Source organism: Anser brachyrhynchus, assembly GCF_964034855.1.
Source record: "Anser brachyrhynchus genome assembly, chromosome: 23".
Classification (NCBI taxonomy): domain Eukaryota; kingdom Metazoa; phylum Chordata; class Aves; order Anseriformes; family Anatidae; genus Anser; species Anser brachyrhynchus.
The window spans coordinates 4,963,373-4,971,601 of NC_137716.1; the positions used below are offsets into that span (position 1 = coordinate 4,963,373).

The 8,229-nt window shown below is 47.1% G+C and overlaps 1 protein-coding gene across 3 annotated transcripts in view; it reads right to left on the bottom strand.

Moving 5' to 3' along the window:
- KDM4B (lysine demethylase 4B) overlaps positions 1 to 8,069 on the bottom strand; it is a 90,342-nt gene extending 82,273 nt beyond the window's left edge. For all 3 annotated transcript variants that reach the window (XM_080566134.1, XM_080566133.1, XM_080566132.1), the window contains exon 1: positions 7,930 to 8,069. The gene's annotated coding sequence lies outside the window, so the exon portion shown is untranslated. The remainder of the gene's footprint in view (positions 1 to 7,929) is intronic.
- Between the last annotated feature and the right edge of the window lie 160 nt (positions 8,070 to 8,229).

An 8,229-nucleotide genomic window follows, 5' to 3' on the forward strand; every position in this document is an offset into this window, starting at 1 on the left:
CAGGATTACTGTGGTGCCACAGAGCGAAACGATCAGGGAGCTGACGCCGGTTACATGGCTGTGCTCTAAACCGCGGCTGTAGTTACCAGCACAGGACTCCTATGGCAACAATGCAAAGCCACCATCTCATCAAACCACAGCCTTGCCACGAGACAGAAAAAGCATTTCAAACATCCGAAACAGTTATAGGAAAAGACTCAGATAAAACTTTTCTAGAAGGCACGCTTGCAGCAAGTTTTCCTCTCTTCCCCAGACAGAGGAGTTTATCACCCGCACAAACTGAAGTTTGTAGGTGCCTTAAAACGGATCGAGGATTTACTGGTGCTCCTCAGTCGGATTGCCCTTTTATTACAGAACACTGAACCTACTAACTCTTAATCTAATCAACGCAACAAACATCACTGCACTTGTAATACCAGTAAAACTGCTGTTAGCAGTTAAGAAAATTAAGTTCTACAGTTCATTACACTATGCAAGGACAGTGAATTATACACCCTTGCAGGAGACCATTTAAGGACAACATAATCCAAAGCAAGGCAGGGAAATACAAATCTCCAATGCAGAAAAGGGAAAAAAAAACAAAAGATCTAATGAAGAGATCATTATAGCCCTCCGGATCTATCAGAACACAGTCAATGCTTGGCAGCACAGCGGAACAACAGGAAGCTGAATATCAATGTTAACAAATTCTCTAATCTTGTTTCAACACCCAAATTGTTAAACCTTCTGGTTTCCTCACCTGGCAATTTCCCTTGAAAACTCGCATCCATTGATCCGAACACACCTATTAAGCCTCCCCTGCCCTTCCAATGTACTGACAACAAAAAGACAGACCTGACTCAATCCAGATTTCTCAGCATAAGGTAGGCTGGACAGCGTACTGAGAACTCCTCGATGCCTGTACGTATTTACCACCAGCAACCACAACAGGCCTTACTTCCTCGTCACTGCAAAGCAAGCTGCTGAGAATGTGCTACCGTGCACCCTCTGGAAACTGCTGCTGAGCTTTCGACAGGCTGGAAATCCATCCTCACCTCACGCTGCCCTGTCTGTGCTAACTCCTGCGCCCGGGGGGAGGCTCTCGAGGGAGACCACTTTGCTACGAAATCGTTGCTTTCTCCACAAGCATGAGAAATGTTAAAACAACTACTTCTGTCAGTGCTCGGAAAAGTGAAAACCTGTAAAAGGGACTTAAAACTTGTTTGTATACCTCGCTACCCTCAGTTAAACTGCCCATGGGGCTGGTTTCATGCCCCTTCTCAGACAAGGCAGGCAGGCGCTGATTACGAGGAGTGCAACAGCAAACGAAGCGTGGGCGGAGGCAGAGCAGCCTCCCTGGCCTGCAGTGAAGCACACGGTGCTCAGCAAAACCAGCCCGTCTCACAGAGCCATCGCCCAGCACCAGGAGGAATGGGGATTCACAGCCTCGCAGGTTTTTACCTCCCTCAGTGCTCTGCTAGGCGCTCGCGGAGGCACCAGAGCTGTGAGCACGTGCAGGCCGTGAGCAGCCTCTTCTCTTCAAAGCACGAGAAAGCCTCTACCCCGAATTCTGCCCAATCTACCTCAGGTCCCTGACAAACCTAAAATGAGAATAAGTTCAGCTTGAGGGGGAAAAAAAAGTCTGATCTTCAACTGAAAATACCGTAAAAATTGCAAAATAAAAACAAACAAAAAAAGACAGATTTAAAGCGTGCCTGCATCAACTTCTTGTGACTCAATATTTCTGAGGCATTTCACACACAAAAGGTGGGAAACCTATTCAAGAATGAGTTCTTTAAGTTTATTTTTAACTCATCATTTGACTGTTGAGCACTGAGTGCAAACATTAATGGAAACCTCATGTGTTTATTTGAAACGACTTTTTTTTTTTTGATGAATTAGGCTGGAACTCAGAGGGCAGATTCTTCTGTTTCTATCGACTTCCTTTCTCAGCACGTCAGCTGCGCTCAAATTTACAGCCAGCTTCTCGTGGATCAGGGCTATGGAAGTTTCTCAGCAGAACAAAAGATAAAGCGTTGCAAACCATCCCCGCTGTACATAAAGAGGCGATTATGTACCCGAAGTGTTCGGAAAGGTTACAACAAGCATCTGCAACACCGTTCACTGCTCCCCCCTTTGCTGCCGAGAATCAGATTACGGCATTCGCACGGATTCGCGAGTTTGCAGCTCCTGCTGCTGCTGCTCAGCCCACTTTGAAAGGGCCGATCTCCCGGAAGACTACAGCAAGAATTTAAAACCAAGGCCTTTTCCACAAGCTGGTCCCTATATTCAATTCAGCTCGTTACCTTTTTAACCTCGAAGTGCTCTGAGCTTTGTACATCCTCCAAACGGTCTAAGCAAAGTCACAGAGGGATGAGGCACACAGGCGGCATTTCCACGCAGGCACAGCAAGCGCCCATCGGCCAAGCGCGGAATTCTCGGATTGTGACAAATGGAAGCACCCCCTGTGACACCCCACAAGCCTTCCCCGGAGTTCCCAGTCTTCCTCTCCTTGAAATCAAGCAGCATATGTAGCTCGTTAAAGTAAAATAAAATTTTCCCTTAAAACATCTTCTTAGCTATAAGCATACAGTTGCTCATACATTTCTTCAAACTGCAGAATTATTTAAAGTCACAAACGGCATTTAGAAGCAGAAAACGTGTTTAGAGTTAAGAGCCATAAATTTGTTAGAAATTAAAACAATTACTGCCTGAGTCAATGCAGTCAACAGCCTTCTGTGATGCTTCTTTCTGACTGAATTCAGAATTATTACACAACTGCCTCTCCTCCTCACATTCACTGTCCTACTGAACGGGCAAGATAAACTAAAAATGAATGGGCATTAAAAAAAAAAAAGGGCACTAAAAAGACAAGACAGACAAAACCCAGAAGGTTCAGCATGCCATCACTGACACAGAACCTAGAACCAAGTATCTCACAAATTCCAGTTATATGCCTGGCACAATAGTTATCTTTACTGCCCTTTACTACCTTTATCATCTTTAGTGCAAGGCTATTAAGTACATAAAATCATCCGGATTGGTCCTTTTGAGATTCAGCCTCATTGCAATTACTGGGATGCCAGAGGAATGCCTTTGAGTTCAAATGGGCTGAACTAATTCTCCTCCAAAAATAAGACCCAAATACGCAGGGGCGTATTTTGCTCAGCACTGTGCCTTCTGGGATACCCACGTTTAAGAGCTGCTGTCTGGCCAGCACCACTTACACGGGCATACGTCAACGCCGGTCCCAGCAGCTCTGCTGTCACTCAGAGTTATTTTGGGTTAACTTTGCGAGAACATCAGAGCAACACAAGGCTCACCATTTCAAACCAGCAGCCCGCTGAAAGCAGCGCCTTCTTCCCAGACCGGGAGCAATCGAGGATAACAAGCACCTCTTCTGCGTATATTCCTGTTCACTTGGAACAAGGATTCAGTCTCAACCCACAGCACTTGGATCCAAGGCAGCAGCGCTGCAAACCTTAAAATATTGTGAAGTAACCCGCAGATTACTATCAGAAAGAGCATGTGTATCCGAAGACTTGACTGCTGCATCACTTCGTAAGCGGGGTAGCTCCTGTATCAGACTAATACCTTAACGAGACTAATTCCCAACAGCCTTCTGGCCACAAACCTGCTGCGGGCTTGGAGTTCTGGCAATGTTCTCAGCAACTTGCTCTATTTCTCCTCTGCCTTGCCTCAGATTTTTTTAAGACAGAATTTGCACAAATTAGCTGGTTGGGTCATTGAATGCTCTAACTGCTTTTGAATATTTTGCCAATATGAAGTCAAAATCTTGGTTGCCTTTTTTTTTTTGTTTTTTTTTTTTCCTTCTGCACAAGGTGCTTATAGGTCCTGCACTGGGTGGGCGTGACACACTGACCCAGATTCCAGGCTTACAAGCAGCTGCACCACCAGAAAATCATTTGCTCGGGAAGAGGCTGAGCAAGAGCAAAAGCCAGCAGGGGGAAGAGCAGGACCAGGAAACATCTCGTACCTTGTATACCTCCAGACTGCTCTTTAGCAAGAAATCCTGTCCTCAGCTGCACCTGTAAGTAACTTGGAATCGTCATCTTCACAGAGAGAAGGGGAAACAAGGAATAGTCTTCAGGTATGCATTTTACGTCATATCCATTTCATAATTTTTAACCAAAATTGCGACTGAAAGGAGGGAAAATTTAAAACCTAAATTAAAGTAAAACCTGGTAGAAAACCAAGGTAATTTCACGTGAGCTTCAAGGTAATTTTAATCTCTCCCAGCACCGTTTTACCCAGTTCTTCCCTCTGGAAGCTACGGCCCCAAATCTTAACGTGCACACACCACAGCCAAAGCAGCGCTGCTTGTTTTGCCAACACAGAACTGAAGTGGCAAACTTCACATAAACTTATCTGCAACAACAGAAAACCACAAAGCTCCACCAAAATCTTCTACCCTACTCTGAATACATATCGGAAACTCTAAAGGAGCATCACAACTCGTTGGGAAAAAATCTTAACACGCCACCAACTTCCAACAGTGTATTCTCACGCCAAATACAGCATTTTTGTCAAATAACTTTAGGAAACAAAAGAACAAACCTATATGTTTCAAGAAATCAGGGAGCGTGGCTTGTTCACAAACCTTTTGAAAAGCAAGGAGAAAGAAAAAAGAATCCAGCTGCAAGCCATTTCTGCCATAATTTAGGCAGAGAAAGATGAAGTATCTTACACGGTGCAAAAACAGCGCAACAGGACACAAATGTGTTCTCCTGTGTTAGCAGCCATCCAGTAAGTACGTAACTGAGGAGCTTCTCAATGTATAAAAGAAAATAGTCTACTCTATTAAAACATAAATAAAATTAAGCACCTTAACAATTAAGCCATGGTTTAAGTGACTGTATCTGCAAGTTGTGACAAGATGGGACATACTTGGGCTAAAAGAAAGAAAAATATCTCTAAGCAATGACCAGTTTACTGAAAACTACTGAAAAGGGGGAAAAAAACGCCTCTCATCCCACAACGATTTTATACAGATGTTAACGTGACATTAATACCACCAAGTACGACATGGTTGCTGCCAATATTCTGCAGTGCTCAAGGATTTCAGTTTGCTGGTGCATCAAAGAGACAAACCATCTTTTGATTCTTACACAGACGACAAAATTATTTCAAAGAGTGCCTCGAACAGCCACAGAGAAGCCTGGTAGCATCCACATATATTAAGCAAATCCCCCACTTGCAGTGACATATTTAGCCGTCATCCATCTTTGAAATTAACAGATGCGATATTGCGAGTAACGCTGCGTACAGCACAGGCAGACAATGAATGGACACACAGTAACAGGCACTGCAAATCCGTTTCAACGGCACAAGACAAAACGTTAAAAAGTGAGTCAGGAAGGGTAAAAAATCACCAGCGTGCAGTTTTTCTACATTGCCAGGAATTAATTAGAAGATAATAAAGTTTTTAATTCTTATAACTGCAAAGAGATTTGCACAACGTGTTAACCGACGCGTGGGTGTCTCAGCCTGCAGCAAGACAGTGGGATTATTTCTGAGGTACGAGCTCCCAAGTACGATGTAAGCTCTGAAGGTTAATTACAGCTAGCTGAATGACGACACGTTGTTTGTATCACAGCTGGACATCCCCAAAACCTCAAAAACACCTAACTTGATAAGTGTACAACGAAATATAGAGCCAACGTGCTTATCCAGCAGGGCTGGACAAACTGGTTTTCCCAACCCATATAAAATTTCTTGAGTCCTGTTATACAAAAACAGCTCAGAGTTTTCAGAAGTTGCCTACACGTTTGAGGACTTAAGACGCCCAGCATCTGCAGATCTGTAAAACAAATCCCTCTCCTTTATCTGTTAAACGACAGGAGCTGATTGCCATCACCAGAAATAGTTTTCACTACAATTTGTGCCAACAGTAGTCACGTTCAATAAGCCTCTGAGTAGCTTTGAGCACTGCATTTGTCTGAGCCCAATAACCAGCATTATCTGCAGGAAACGAGTGGGATTCTCCCTCAAAGTGCGTTTTGCTAGCAACTTCTCATCAAAAGCTGATGAAACTTCTTATGTACGGGAGATCTTAAATATAAAAGACCACAATCACCCTCATGTCAAAGTTGGCAGACCTGCGTGAGTACTTTGTTCTTCTGCCCGGGTGTTCTGATTTCCTGATATAACTAACTTCTTACATATAAAATCGTATACACGCTGCTCTCCCTGGATCGGTTAAGTGAATTAACTGCTTTAATGGAGCAAAAAAGGTGAAAGGATCACACATTACTGAGTGCTGGACAGCATTTCCCTGTCAGAGGAAGTTTTGCTGCGTGTCTCATACAGGAACAGTAGCTCCCTAACAAAGAGCCAGGCGTATCCACCTACCTACACTTTGCATAGGAGTAACTCCTTCCGCTAATGAGAAAGATTCCTTTGGGCACTGGAGGACTCGGTCTGCCTCTCTCAATTTTTTCCATTTATTATAGGGGAACCTAAGAACGGGGAACTTACTGTCAAAAAGCAATTACCCCTACGTACTCCAACAGTTATTTTCTGTAATTGCTGCAATGTAACTGTAAGCTTTAACTTCTAGTCTTGAGATTTCTAGTGATTACACGAGTTCTAACAAAACAGTGGAAAGAACACTAGGAAATAAGCATAGACCTCAAAACCAGAAGCATCCATAAGAAAGAAGTTAGTTATTGGGTGTGAAAAGGGAAAAAACACTATTAGGCTTCAGACAAACAGAGTTCCTGAGAATCAACTCCTTTTGGTCAAAAGAAGCCTAACTTTGGAAAGGTCGGACTCGATATAACAACATCAGGTATTTACACTACCGCCCACAAAGACAACCTGGTCCCATACCAAACCCCAGTGCTCTAGGCCTGTGCCTGCATTGCTGAGTTTGTGCCCTGAGCAGCACCCGTTCTCTCCAGCAGCTTTCATAAAAAAGTAAAGAAGAAGAAGAAACATAGATAAATTAGGTCTAATTTGTAAGTTTAGCCCCTGCAAATGAGTCCAAAATGGTCCTTCTGCAACACATCTAGACCCTACGCAGCTGTATGTACCCTTGTGGAGAACAAGAACCAAAGCCAGCGTTAAGGGAAAGCACAGCCTTAAGATGAAGGCTTTCCCCTTCCACTACGTATGTGACAAAAGAACAGAACCTCATGCATCTTATACCTATTTCTTATAAAGTACAATAAAAATAATAAATAATAATAAAGCAAGCGAGCAGCTAAAGGGCAGGGGAAGTCGACAAAGCACGAGCGGCCACACAATTTCTGCAGACCGTAGCCCCCTGGGGACCGGGCACCTCACTTTTTCATGCTGCAGCGTTTGTGCCCAAACTGCTGGGCAGGGGAAGGACGTCCAGGTATAAATACGAGTGCTGCTATTAACGGTAGGTTTATTAAAATAAATAAATAAATAAGAGGGGAGAAAGCCTGGTTTTGACACTAGACTTTGACAATCTCTGGAAGGAAAAAATGAAAATAAAGCCCGGCAGCGCATCCTAGCCGCCAGGTTTTCCTTCCAGCCGGGCCTTTTGTACGCTGCTGCGGGGCCCCCGCGGGGAGCGGAGCCGCTCCGCGCCGAGCCCACGGCGGCCGCAGGGCCCCGGGCAGCGCCCCCCGGCCCCGAGATGGCGGCGGGAGGGCCCCTCGGCGGAGCCCCGAGACAAAGCGGGCGGCGGGGCCCGGAGGAGCGGGGCCGGGGCGCCGAGGGCTGGCTGAGGAGGCGGAGGCCGCTGTCCGGAAGCGAGAGGCAGCGCCGGGGCCCGGCCCGGGGCAGGCCCCGGGGGACGCCGTGAGGGGAAGGCCGCGGGCCGGAGCCCCGAGGGGGGCAGCGCGGGGGGCTCCGAGCGCCGCGGGGGTGGAGCCGCGGACGGAGGAGGAGGAGGAGGAGGCGGCGGCGGCAGGGCCCGGACGGAGCGGGGCGACGCAGCGGCGGCCGCCCCCGTACCTGAGCCGCGGGCGGTCCACCCTCGGCGGCGGCGGCGGCCCCGTGCGCGCAGCGCCCCAGCGGCCGGGCCGGGGGCAGAGCGGAAGGGGGGCGGCAGCAGAGCGCAGCGCCCCACGGCCAGCACCTGCCGCCCGCCTCCTCGGCCCGAGGATTGGCCGAGACCGGCGCCGCCTTCGTTCAGATTGGACGCGAGGCCGCTGAGAGGCAGCGGGCGCAGCCCGTGGCGCGGCCGGACGGCGAACAACAAGGCGATGGCGGCCGTTGATTGGGGAAAACCGTCCCGGCGAGGGCCCGCCTACC